This window comes from Lycorma delicatula, chromosome 2 (assembly GCF_047948215.1).
Source record: "Lycorma delicatula isolate Av1 chromosome 2, ASM4794821v1, whole genome shotgun sequence".
Classification (NCBI taxonomy): domain Eukaryota; kingdom Metazoa; phylum Arthropoda; class Insecta; order Hemiptera; family Fulgoridae; genus Lycorma; species Lycorma delicatula.
The window spans coordinates 110,652,291-110,667,194 of NC_134456.1; the positions used below are offsets into that span (position 1 = coordinate 110,652,291).

Here is a 14,904-nt window from a genome sequence, read left to right on the forward strand (position 1 = left end):
TATTTATTATAGAACCTTCTTTAAAAGAAATGTGTTGTAAAATGAGATTTTTGGTTTCACAAAGAAAGTTTGTTATAGCTATAAGTACTTCATTATGTTAATCCGGTATCTTTATCTACATTGATAAAAGATTACAGATGTGCAGGGTTATTAATTAAAAGTCAATAAAGTGCTTATATCTATGCAAATTAATCAACTTTTGCTATTTTATTATAATTTTATACATTTACAACATAGGTAGGAAAAATGAGAACAAAAATAAGAATTTTGATGTGTATTTGAACTTTTTTCTCAAAGCACAAGAGAAATTAAAAAAGAAATATTTGCATCTTCCATATTTTAATTTCATATCAGATTTTGAAGGTAAATTCACCTTTAACTTGGGCGCAGTTTCTTGACATTTATAGTCATTTTCATAGGGCTTGTTTAGTAATTCACACTTTCATTAAGTATGATGAATAAAAAAAATTGTGTTTTGTATATGAGAATTATTCTGAATAATTACACTTTTTAAACATTCCTTTATTAGAATAAGCTGTGGTATCTTGGCGCTACAATTATTTTGAGATCAAGTGATGACTGTAAAATTCTTTATGCATGATTTTTGTTTCATTTTCAGTATGACTGGTAGCACCATCTGACTGAAGCAAGTGTAATTTTTTTTTCAAATATTGTATAAATAAATTGCTGGATGGCATTATAACAACTTCATGTATAGTTATAACAGTTAGTACAGTGGTTCCATCAAATTTTTTTGACTGACAACACTCGCTGAACACCCACGATATCATAACATGCTTATTTGTTTTTAATTAATAATAATATATAGTTTCTAATTCTACCAGATATCCAGTGTAGATAGATTGATATTAACACGCAAGCGGGCCCATTCTTCTAAATACAAGCAGCATCTGAAAAAGACAAAGGTAAGTAAAAAAGACAATAGGTCAGTATTCCAGTGCCTGGAATACTGACCTATCTATATAGGAAGTTTGATTAACAAAATTTAATATTGTTTTTTTAAAAACTCTCCACTAAAATTAATGTGAAGTGGCGCCCTGTGGTTTCATAGAGTACATACATGGCCTTATGGTTGACAGGCTAACACACAAATCATCTTCTAGATTACAGTTTATTCCTCTGTTTAGATTTCACAATTTTCATTGTAGAAAATGCTGATTTGTACAAGTATAATGTTGAAAACAGTAGCAAAATGTTTATGACCCCTCTTTGCAGTTGTAGGATACTGACATTGCGCATAAATCCAAATGGACTATTGGAAGTTTAGAAATTTTGTTTTTATGGTAGAATCACATGGCAAGTTTAACAATTCATTTTTTCCATTGACAATTAAGTTAGATGCATTTTTTATGGTGATCTCATCAGATATACCAAAAGGATAAATGACTATTCTAACTTTGTTACTGAAGTTTAATGCATTTAGGTATTCTTTTATTAATTTCTTCAGACATTCTAATTTTGAGCAAGCTGATTTTCAAAACTTTCCCTCAGTCTTGAAAAATCCCTGTGTTGATAAATAAATCCTTCAACATGGCACCAATAAACACTCAATTTATTCCTAAGCGGAAAGAGTAAACCAAGCATTGTTCCAAGTATTCACAATCACTCAAAATTATCAGGGTAGAAAAATTAAACTCGGCCTTGTTGCAGGTGTTGACTGATACAGTCTGTCTCAAAATAAATTTTACTGTATTAAACGTGAGGTGTCATGGTAAGTATAAATTTTGGTGATATTGAGTCGTACTGAACAGCATAAAGTTTATTTTTAAATTCTAAAATTTCATGACCAGTTAGGAACCACTGAGTTAATCATCTCTTTGTAATTGGTATGCTAGAGATTGCACACTAATTTTATATATTTTTGTGATGTTCTTTCGTAGAAAATGTGAAATTTACATCGCTTCATATTTAGCCGCATAGATTGTTTATATAGCCATCTAGGTTAAACTAACCATTCTTATTAAGATAAAATAATTGTGGATTTAAATCTTATTTTCATCAACAAATTATTAAAACAAAACCATAACACTGTGAACATTTTTTGTGTGGTCTGAATCTTTCACTTAATAAACACCAATCCAGTATGCATGCAATTTTAATTAGAGATGAAATTTAACTCAAAGAACAGCATTTTAATGAAATGTTGGGGATAGAGGTATTGCATAAAAGTACATGGGAAATATGTTTAAAGAAATAAAGGATTTAAAATACTCTGGAAGCAGAATTAATTTCATTGCTAAAATGCATGATGAAGTAAATAATAGAAAAAAATGGTTATTAAAAATTCTTCCACTGTTTAAGTGATGAGATTAAATAGAATATACCAAGACAACTATTCATTTTAGGAAGGAAATTGGGCAATCCATGGAAGTCATAATCTTGTGATTTCTAACTTTTATGCTGTAAAGAATTTTTTATTTTGCTGAACATTCTGTTGTTATTATGAGGATAAATTAGCTCTTTAATTAAAGAAAAAATTTTTACTACACAGTTTTATGGGAAACAAAGAACACTCAGTGAACTTTTATTCAAGGCAACCAGGAGTTTCTTAAAACCAAACCATATGATGAAATGTTACAGTTTGAATTTTTACCAAGCTTGAATCTCATTTTTAGGATGCTGCTGAAATAAATATTTTATAGTTTAATTTTGTGAAACCTTTTTTTTAAAAAAAAATATGCTATATGAAAAAAAAATGTTATAAAAGATGTATTTTTCATTTTATTGTGATAATGAGGTTTAGTGGCATCAAAATATAGAAGTAGATTAATTACCCTGCAAAGTGCCATTTTTGTAGTTTCAGAGGGATGTTTAACATTGACAAGAGAGCCATTCAACTCTCTTAAAACTTAATTCTAGTCAGATTTAATAAGTTGAATACTGATGGACTGAGTAATTTACAAGAAGCAAAAAAAATTTTTAATCTCTGCACACCACAGGAAGTAGATAATGGAGACATTGAATAAGGAGGGAGGTAATAAGAAAAAGTGAATAGGATGTGTTTGGCATAAGTGAGGAAATTGATAATTAACAAAAGAAAACCTTTTAACCCACCGGGTTGGTCTAGTGGTGAACGTGACTTCCCAAATCAGCTGATTTGGAAGTCAAGAGTTCGTTCCAGCTTCCTTGTAAAGTCAATTATTTTAATACTAGATCGTTGATATCGGTGTTCTTTGGTGGTTGGGTTTCAATTAACCACAAATCTCAGGAATGGTCAAACTGAGACTGTACAAGACTACATTTCATTTACACCCATACATATCATCCTCTGAAGTATTATCTGAACAGTAATTAACGGAGGCTAAACAGGAAAAATAAAAAACCAAAAGAAAACCTAGAACCTGATTATTTTGCAAGTTAACTAAGATTAGTGTACTGAAAAGGATAAAATAATAATATGTGGTGAGAGAAGAAAGTAGATGGGAAAGAGGCTTTCCAAAAGATTACTAAAAAAAGCAGAAGAAATAAAAGAGGAGATTTCTGTCTTACTGAGGGAGTAAGAAGCTGCCTTGAGTACTTTCTGAAAAAATTATGATTTCAAATTCTTTTGTGAATTTAATTTTAAGTCACATTATAAATATTTATTTTTGGTACATGGTGATTACAAATATTAATTCTTTTTAAACAACTGTCTGCGAAATTAATATTAAAATTTCAACTTACCAAGAAAATAAGATCTTCCTAATGAAATAACATTCTTCAAGAGTCAATGGTTCAAATCAGTTTTATCATTGAAATAATATAAATATATATAGTTAACAAAGTATGGAAACCCTTAAATACTGCACAATAGAAAAATGAAATTCTACAGGCTACAACAGCCCTAACCAAAGGTCTACAGTATTGTTTAAATAATTATTCAATGGTGCAAAACTAAAATCATGAAATTTAGCATATATGCTGCTACTTCAAAACAATCTATTTCAAGTATAAGATTTGACTTGTGGGTGGATGCCACCCACAAGTCAGATTTATTTATTATATCATTTATTTTTTATTTATTTATTTTATTATTATCTTTTATGACCATATAGGATCATTTTAGTCAGTACTTTATCCAAATCCCTTCGATGGGACTTTTTGGGTCTTGCGGTTCTTCCAGTAATTTTTCATACGTTACAATCTTTGTGCCCTTTCTAGTGTTCAAAATGTTTGTGAAGTGAGTGTTTTTGTTCTTGATTTTCTTGTTTAATTTTGTCTTAAATGTGGTGTCTTCTGGTGTAAGGACAATTTACTTAAGAACTCTTTTTTCTCTGATCCATGTGCATACTCATGATATGTCCAAAGAATCCTAGTCTTCTTTTACATGTGGTATCTGTAATGGGTTCTAACTCTGTATACAATTTTGTTGGGCACAATCCACCAGTGCCCGTCTTTCTGGTACTTTTTATTGATGCAGGTTCTTCCAATTATTCTGGAGTCTTGTCTGTTTTTGACTGTTCATTCAGGTGTTTTATTACTATGTTATAGTATCTTATTTTTTCCATTTATTGATAGGTATTTTTTATTGTAAGTGTACTAGGTTAATTTTTGAGCTTTAGCTAGTTTGTTTCTTTTTATTTGCATCAAGGTTTTTTCATTTAGGTTGTTTGTTATTATTTCTCAGAGATATTTAAATGGTCACTATTTTGACTTTATTCCTGTTTAGTTTTTTTTTTTAATTGTGTTGATTTTTGGGGCATAATTTTTGTCTTTTTAAATGAAATTTTGAGGTCAATTTACTATCAATGTTTGAAGTATTATATGTGATTTAGCTTCATCAGTGTTGTTTGCTAGCAGTGCCAGATTCTCTTGGCTTGGAACTCTAGCCAATGCTAGCTGTTGGCTTAGTTTTTTTGCTTTCTTTGGGGAGTAAATTTAATTTTAACTACATAGTGATCTGACCCTGTATCTACTCCTTGGAGGACTTCTACATTGTAGATCTTCTTGTGGTGGTGTTTGTCCATGGCATGGTCTAGTTGCCGTTCTACTTTAGTGTAGTAGGTGTGTTTCCAGGTTTTGAGTTTTTAGGTTTCCTTTTGAAATATATAGATTTCAAGATTAGGTTGTGATTTCTGCGGAGATTGACTAGTCTCTGTCCATTTTGTTTCTTTTCTTTTGGGCAGGCCATTTTTCAATGATTTTGCGGTATCTTCTTTCTCTGCCTAATTGAATATTGAAGTCTCTGATTAATTACTTAACATGGTTTTTGGGGATGTTATTTATAGTCAGATCGAGTAGATCCCAGAACTTTTCTATTTCTTTAATGTTTTGGAGAGTTATTTTTATTATTAGTGGGTGCATGAGTGTTTATTAAAGTGTAGATTTTATTAGATGCTTTTAAGGTGTGTTGAGATTCTTGGGGATTGTGACTTGAATTCTTATGTGGAATATTATTTTGAGGCTGGCTTAAAAACCTGTTCAAACTAGGACATTTTGTCCTAGTTGAACAAATGTCCTAGGACATTTTTATCACTCTTAACAGGTATACCTTTGTGAAGCCTACATCCTTGAGATTCTACGGCATCCTGGTCAGTGTTTCTTATTTCCTGCAGACCCATGATGAATTTTGTATTGGTCCATTAGGCCAGTTATTATTTTTAGTTACCAGTCTGCATGAGCGCATTTACATAGATTGTGGAAATGTAGGTGATTTGGTTTGATTTTGGACTTTTGGTTTTTCTTGTTCGTTTGTGTAGTGTTGGGACATTCCAGTGCTTCTGATCGCATGTCATCTTCTAAGTGGCAGCCCACTGTATCCGAATGATGCTTTCTCTGAACTATGGTGTTGCTTGGTTCAGCTGGTGGAGTATTCCTTAAAACACCTTTCATGGTTGACAGTCAAGGGGGTCACCTATGGTGGGACTAGGTCCCGAGTTACAACTCTAGATGTGATCAAGTGAAGTCCGATTTGATGATAAATGAAGCTGTGAAGTTTTTTTAGATTCAGTTCACCAGAAAAATTTCTTCTTCCAGATATATCCAGGTGCACTTCCAGAAGTTTTTCATTAACTTAATGAATTTGGTGGTTAACTGTGTGTTTTAAATGTACATTTAAAAAATTTATAATGTGTTTTTAAATATTTGATATCATTAGTAAATGCAGAAATTTAGAATGATTGGTTGAAACAGGTTAATACTTTAAAATTATTGTTAGGTTATTAGTTTTGCTTTTAAGAATTATTTACAGATAGTTGCATTGATCAGTTTTACTGTTGCTAATCTTCTCAAAGATTAACATGCAAATACGATAATATGTTCTATGTACATATGGTCTAAAAAGCAGTATTCCCTGCATGCAGATTTAAATTCTGTGTAATGGTTGTGAATTTTGGTTTTGTAGATTTATAATTATTCAATCGTTCAGTTATTATCTGTATTGAAAGTAATGGTGTTTAAATATACAAAATAAGATAAGGTTTTTTACTTAAATGATGACAAAAAAATTATTAAAGATAAGATCATGGATGGGTGCCATCCATGAAGAACTCTATGCATGATCTTCTAGTTATCCAGTAAATTATTTGCATAAGGTGGACTAAATTTGAAGATACCATTGTCATTGGAGATGCTACATAATCAGATAGGACTGGAACAAGTTTCTTTTTAGAAAAAAAGGAACCTGTTGCAGGACTAGTAAAGAGCACTCAAATGTTGACCAGAATAACTTATGGACTGGAAAAATCTACAACACATGTATAAAAAATTCTAAATGAATTGAGACTTAGAATTATTAAAATTTAAAATTGCTTTAAACACTTTGTAAAGATGATTTTTTGACAGAAAGATAGAATTTTATAAAGAATTTGATATGAAACAAATCTTTGTTTCATTTTACAGGCAGTGTTTAGTATAATAGAGAATTTATGACTTGTTATTCCTAAGCTGTTGTGGAACCCTGCGTTTGAAATCAATTAATTCATATTGGTAGAAATACAGGCAACCAACTCACTGTTTTCTTCAAATAAGAAACTACCATTTAGATATGTGTGTCCTTAATAAAATAAAGAATCAGCTGAACCAGATAAGGACTGCAGCACAAGTCAATGGAGATGGTCACAAAGACTACTGAAAATGAACTGTTTTAGAATGATTAATGGACATTTTATCATTACAAAAATGTATATTTTTAAATATTAGCTACAGTGTAATGTTTGATAACTGAAAATTAATCTTTTAAAAAATGTAATAAACACAATCCTGTGGCTCCTCCAGTTTACACAGAGAACCAATGCCAACCTGATAAGATCAAGCCGACAGATGGTCTTCGTGCGCATTAACTCGTACTTTGAGTACTCATAAAGAATATAATAGTGTCATCCAATTGTCCACACTGAGGAAACATCCCAGAATCTATCAGGCCGAATTTCTCCATTCTGTTCCCAAAAGCACCATGGCCGGAAAGAAATTACGTCACATATTTATTAGGGTGCACCCAAGAGACTTCCTGCAAACCAACAACATTTAGAGAGAGATAATGCATATAAGGCCCACCCTCATCCCATTTGGCCTGCCATAAGCATTACCATGTTGTTTAATTTCTCAACTTTATCCGAAGTCAGCTCACTGGACTTCTTAGCAACATACTGCTACTGCTTCTCAGATGCAATCAAGTCTATTGATTTCATGACTCCTATTACCAAGACTGTCTCCTGTGGAATAGCATGGTTAAACGTCCTTTACCATTAATAATATTATGCATTGAGCCCTTAATAATATGTCCCGATAACTTTTATATTTTAGCCTATCCGTCCAAACAGGCGCTGTGTACAGCATAATAGCCTCACTCACACCTTTATACAGAATGTTCATGGTCTTAAAGTTAAGACCCTAATCAGGATTGATGACACATCGAATACCGAACAAGGTGTTGCAGGCCCTCTCTGCGACGTGTTGAAGATGCTTCTTAAATTACAATTTCTCATCAAGAAACACCCCGAGGTACTTTTGAACCTGAACATACTTTATACGCTGGCCTGCCATCAAAACACCGACTCACTGCCAAACGGCCTTTGAGGAGCATCATTGTGGTCTTTGTCCCCTTCTGGGCTAAATGTCTTCTTGTGTTGATTACCCCCACAGCTCAAGCATCCTAGTTGGTCTACTGTTTTTTTTTCCAGTTGTATTGAATTATATTATTTTCAAATTGCCAAAAACGTTAATAAAAAAATCAGCCACCCAATTACATTGACAATAATTCATAAAAAAACCTCAATGGCTGTTGATAATATAATCACAGCCTCAACAGCTATGATAATATTTTTTTATTTGTGACTAACAAATGTACTTGTTATTAACTGTATTTTTACTTAAGGTTGTCATTTTCTTTTGTAATATCTAGTGATATAAAGTTACAACAAGAATTAGGGGAAATTGTATTAAAAACTGTGTCAACTTTCAAGCAGAAATAGTGAATATCTGTTTCTTTCAACAGGAAGGTCCTAAGTTCTCCTCCCTCCATTTAGCGGTGAACACAGTATTTTTAAATATAATCATATTTGTTAAATCTCTACAATATAAGCTTGTAGTATTTTATATATTTTTTAAAATACCAAAATCAAATTCTTATTCCAAAGATCAAAAGTGTCTCACTTTTTGGAAAATATTCAATGCGAAGTGTGTGTGTATTTTATATATTTCTGGATGCTTTAAAAATACTTTGAGTGAATTAGGCTTGGTGACCAACTTGACAGGAGACAGAAGTGAAGAGATCAGACTAGGAGAGCAAATTGGCCACTTAGAATTTTGTCAATATTGTACAAACCAGTCAGCAGAATGGACATAGTAGTAGCTGCAACCATTAACAAATATTTAATAAATAAAAAACAAAAGTAAAGAAAATAATGGATGCATCCATAATTGGAAAACTTCAGAAAAAGAAATGTTTACAATATTTTTTACAATCAAAACAATGTGAAAATAAAATTTTTCTAAATTTGTTAGAATGTCTATAAAGATTTGATGATTTTGTTAAATACATTGAGATCATCAATAAAAGGTAGGGATATGAATTTTAGGTCTTACATGTCACCTGAAGAATAATGAACGACCCAACCAGCTAGTCACTATCTATGTGTTGCTCAGTTTTATGTTTGATACCTTGATCAAGTGCGCATACACATATATAAACTTTTGAGTTTAGCAGGTTGCTGTCCAAGTGAGCATAGTTATGGACTAGTTAACTGGTTGCTTAGCGCATAATGAGCCTGAAACTTCGAGATCATAAAGTAACAAAAAATTAAAATTTGTTTATACACTGGTTCTTGTACTGTGTACCTGTTTCATAATTGCGTTTCTAAAAACTTGCTAGTTAGTCGTCTTTCATACCCTATACCAACAATGATTAAAAGAAGGATGATGAAATAATTTGTGAAAAAATATTACTGTTTACAATGACATGTTTAAATTTTCATTCGGTTTTCAATCATTTGTTTGAGAAAGATGTTCAACTGTTAACTGCGTCTTTTGTAGCGATTCTATTAACGTGAATCGTTCTGGGTTCTCTGTTATCGGTCGTAAATACGCATTAGCACCTGACATGATGTATTCATTGGTGTATGTAAATAAAATGTTTAATTATCCAATATGCTCTGTGTTAAGAACAAACTGAAATACGGTACCGGTACGATGAATTGGCTGATAGCAAGCGAAGAAACATTTGTAGATTTGGATATAGTTCTTACAAGACTAAACTTACCAGCTTTTCTAAAAATGCATTATTTGTATGTGATAATAAAGTTTCATATAAAAACTGTTGCATAATTTTATTTCATTTATCAATTTGTTGTTAGTTGAGTCTTTAAAATTTTATCTTAGTGTAGATACAAGAAAAGTTGAAGGTCGTTCACTTTTTACGCTTCAAAGAAAACCCGCTTTAAGGAATTACTTCTGGGAATCTAGTATTTTTAATTAAATATTATCAGGAACCTACAAATTTCTGTTTTCCTTACCATGTATTAATTTCAGGCCAAGGATAATTTTTTTAAAATTTTAGGTTTTAGAATTATAATTGCAATTATAATCAAAATTTTGATTTTCAATCTATACAATTTTTTATTATATAACAAAATAAATATCGTTTATAACAAACGAAAAAGTATCTGTATGTTACAAGATAACATTTCTTTCGTTTAACTAAACATTCTTGTTTATTCAAAAACAGATTCAATTTTCTGGTTATGTTAGCTTGTCAGTAACATGCAACCATTTTACAAGACTTAATTATTTTAAAATTGCATGTAGAAGTGCTTAAGATGTCTCTATTTTAGTTTTAAATTTATTTATTTTTATTAAGTTTTAAAGAAAAATTAAAGTAATAGCCTAGATATCATTTTGAGTAAACTCATTATTATGTTTGTAATGTACCGTAAGTAGTTAAGTAAAAGAAATATTAAAGGCAGTGTCAACATTGCCAAATTTTGCATAAAGCAACTAAGATTGTTCAGTATTTTTTATTTTTATTTAACCCACTGTATTTGTAATTTTCGGAAAATAACTCTTACTATACAAAGATTTAGTTGTCTCTTTAACATTTTAAGTTCGTTCAGTAGAATCATTTAGAAGTTCCAGAATTTACCAATCTTTGATTTGGTTCAATCTGGCAATGTTGCACAGAGAGAAATGGAGTTAAACATGATAGCAGGCTTTGCGTCCATCCTGCTTCGTATTTCAGTGAGAGCTTCTCTTCTGCAGAGATGTTGCTGCTCGTTTTGTGTGTCACTTATGGCTCTGGCTACCTGCGGTCGCACTGTATCTCGCCTGTCCTTTTTCTGAGGTGTATTTCAGGTAAAACTAGAATTTATACTTAAATACTTTCTCAGTTTAAAATTTTATTACTGAGTTTTCATTATTTCTTAGTTTTTCAGTAAAAATTACCGCATATTCAGAAATATTGTGGAGTAATGTTCGAACTTATTTCGATCACGTACTCCATCGCAAGTCCGCAATGGCCGATTGTTTTATTTTTTGCAATATCTTGTGATGTAAATACAGACAAATTTTGATAAAATGTTATTCTATAATTTGTATAGCCTATATGAAATTGTATAAATCTAAATGTTAATAATGGAGAAAAAAATTAAATAAGCAATGTTTTTGTGTTTAGATAATAAACTAAATCGCTGTTAAATGAAAACCACTATTCATGTATTAAATACGTGTTTACTCCAAAAGTCCTGCCTAATCTTGGGTATTTCAAATGTAATCTTGTTTTTGGTATCTATTCATAATTATTTTTGAGCATTTAAATGTGTAATTATATACAAATTTGTGAAATCGATTCCATGCTTAAAACTGACGGTTGTTTTTGGTATCGATTCATAATTATTTTTGAGCATTTAAATGTGTAACTATATACAAATTTGTGAAATCGATTCCATGCTTAAAAATACGGCTATTCCAATGGAAATTACGGAATTAGTCGGGTATTGAATCTAGATTCAGCGTTTATTTAGTTTTCTACTTTCGGATACATTAAATTACAATTTTATTTAACATTAATTGTTAACCAGTAAATCTGTTTACTGGTTTTGAATAGTTTTATTCCCTTTAGTTAAATAACATTTTTTAGTGGTATTTGTGTTTAGATTTGTTTGATTTCTTTATTATGTGGTTAACAGTTGTGTTAAATTAATATTGGTAATAGATCAGTCCATTAAATTAATTCAAAATTCAAATCTTTTGCCTTCAAAGAGGTAGATATATTTTAAAGGTAAGTTTAATTGTAAATTTGTCAAAACAATGGTTTTTGTTTTAGTGCTGTGTAACTTTTCATTAATGAGTTTGATTTATTTTTCTTTGTTTTGTTAGTTCATGTGATAAGCTGTTTTGTATCATGTAGGAGATGCTGAGCCTCATTAAATCAGTTTATCAAGTTTGAAACCGATTAAATATCCTGTTAAGATATTTTTTGTGATTGAAACCCTTAATAAAAGCAAATCATTTGCTAATACAGTAGTGAATTAATTACCCTGAGATTTAAATTTATATTGATTTTTAGATTTCATACAACAGGAGTGTTTCAGCTAAGAAATTATAATTATGACATTAAACTTAATAAATTGATACTATTTTAATAAATTATGCTGATTTTATACTGGGTGATGTTCAGAAGTGTATGCAAATGTTAGTAATATACTTAGAGAAACTGCAACAATTTTATTTCAGTTAGCAGTATTAATAATGATGAATTCATAATATTGCTAAATTCATATCAAACAGTAATTTCATATATATAACAAAAAAATGAAATTACTGTTTGATAATATTATGTAAAAGCATGTAATTCTCATATATGCAATAAATTTTGACCTGATATTTCATTGTATATTCTTTATACATATATATGTATAAGTTGTCAATTTAGCAAATAATTCTTAGGAACCCACAGACTTCAGTGTTTGTTAGAAGAAATATAATCCAAAATTGTACACATTGTGTACAATAGCCTACACCAAGTAGCTTTAGAATTACACCAAGTGGCTTTAAAATTATTAGGTACCAAATTATTGTACCCAAACCTGCATGAAAAATGAGTGTAGGTATATGTAATATCAATCTGTTTTGTTTTATTTTTCTGACATTATTATTACTGTACAATAGAGCTGTTATAAATTAAACATTTTCAAGTGATTATTAAACTATTATTTAAAAGTATGTATATGACCATTCATAATGAAAAATCATCGGGTAACATTTATTGTTAATATTTTACAATTTTTTTCTTTACATACTGTGATTGATACACTTTTATGTGTATGAAGATTACACACAGTTACTAAATGAATAGAGTAACTGTATATGAAGATTGCAAAATTATCTATTTACTTTTCACTTTTAAGTAGTTCACCATATTAAGAAAAATATCAAAAATGACCTTCCTCTGAAAGCAAAATTGTTATTTTTGTTTCCTATATTTTCCTAACTATTTTAGATCTAGTTTTCAGATAATTACCACACAGCTAAGTATGTTTGAGGTTTAAAATGAAGTATAACTTTAATTTTTGAAAAAAGTTAACATGTATGAATTTTTCAGTGACTGGTGATGTATACTCTTGCATTTCAGTTGTGTAACAATGCTGCTATTTCCACAATCCATTTTTATTATCTAAACACTAAATGTAGTTACAAAAATAAGTAGAAGTCACAAAGTACTGAGTCATTTTATTGGAAATTTAAAACAACTTTATATCACCAAAGTAGAATACAGCCTGATTATGTAAGTTTTGTAAAACTTATTACACAGTATTTGTAAATTAAGTCTGTGTAGATTTATTAATAATGCACATACCTTAACTATGGTAGTGAAGTAAGGTTGATGACGTAATTATTTTGTGAATTTTCTCAGTTTCTTGCTTACTTCCCTTTTTGATAAGGCTTGTCAAACAGTATATTAGAAATCTGTAAAATAAATTTTAAAGTATTGTTTTTTTTTAATTTAATGTGAAGGGGTTTATTCTAACTCTTTTTTATATAATTGAGGTATTTATTAGGTCTATATAATTCTTCCATAAGTTATGAACTCAAAAGTTAGTAAGAAATTCTTTTTTATGGCAAAATGGCAATTCAAATTTTCCTGTTCTAAAGTAAGCAGTAAGTGAAAACCTAATATTTTATTTATTCCTCAAAATTAAGTAGTTGCTGACATTAACTGAAAAGATAAATTTAATGGTTTAAAAAATAAAATAAAAAATGTACAGGACTTCAAGTTAATTTATTTTGTCATTGGAGGTACCCATTTAATTTTTTTCTTGAATGTGGTGGCCTACTACAACATTTTCTACAATCTACATGAAAATAAAATAAAAATAACCATTATCACTTTCTCTGCCAGATTTTCTTGATGTAATTTTGTTTTCATTTACTAACCCATTACAGTCTATTTATTCCAGCAGGTATGATATTCCCTTAATTGCTGTAGTCAGATCATTAAAGGTAAATGTGTCTGTACAGTATTCATTGTTTTTGATTAGAATAGAAATTATTTTTCTTATCTTTTTCCTGCAGATAATACTGCACTATGCTGAGTGTTTCACACGGTTTTTTTGAAGGGTGATCTTTTTTACATTTGTTAGGAGTTGAGGTAACTGAGGTTTTTTCTAGAATTCTGTGATGTGATTTTTAAAAAAATAATGCATGTATAATTTGTTTCATGAAAGCTTGCAGCAGCAAACCAAAATAACAGTAAGATGATTTTAATTTAATTTAGACAATCCATCTGACATAAAAAAACGCTTCTTGTTTACTTTTATCTGAACTTGTAATAAAAGAAATTAAAAGATTGAAAAAATTATATATTTACCTTAAAAATAAACAATTTAAGAAAGTACTTTACATTGTATTAAAATTTCATCAAGGAAAAAATATTTGTTACCTCTGTATTTCTTCAATACCCAATAAGTTACTGTCTATTGAATTATTGTCATAGTTTCCCAAATTTATCACTATATCTTGAGTATATTCTCATGCAAACTCCTGCTCCCTTCCTGTGCTTTTTTCTTCTTTAATTACATGTTGAATGTAATTAAATTTTTCTAAGCATTTGCATATGCTCTTATTAGCACCTTGTATCAATCAATTTTTTACACTACTTAACTTAATGTGTTATTACTCCCAATGCACCCTTTGACTTTTGCCCATATTATTGCAACTGGCATGGAGGAAGACTCTACACGACACAATATTTTGATTTTCTGATTTCATCTACTTTATATTGAAAATATTTTTGTTTTAACTGATTTTATAATTTTTAAAAATTCTTTTAACGTGTCTTTGCTGTATGCAATTTTAATCATTCAGCAATTTCCAGTTTTCAGGTCAAAGTGTTTGAAATTTTTTCAGTTTTCAGGCAGTGGTATAGTGAAGTTTTTATGATGGGTCCTTCAGCCACAATTTCTACAATTTTTG

The 14,904-nt window shown here is 29.9% G+C and overlaps 1 protein-coding gene across 2 annotated transcripts in view; it reads left to right on the forward strand.

The window, feature by feature from the left end:
* Positions 1-10,671: 10,671 nt before the first annotated feature.
* Tfb1 (transcription factor B1) overlaps positions 10,672-14,904 on the forward strand; it is a 55,101-nt gene continuing 50,868 nt past the window's right edge. Inside the window, exons 1-2 of one of the 2 annotated variants that reach the window (XM_075356052.1) lie at positions 10,689-10,785; positions 13,064-13,216. The gene's annotated coding sequence lies outside the window, so the exon portion shown is untranslated. Of the gene's footprint in view, positions 10,786-13,063; positions 13,217-14,904 lie in introns of both variants that reach the window. The other variant, XM_075356051.1, reaches the window with a different exon arrangement.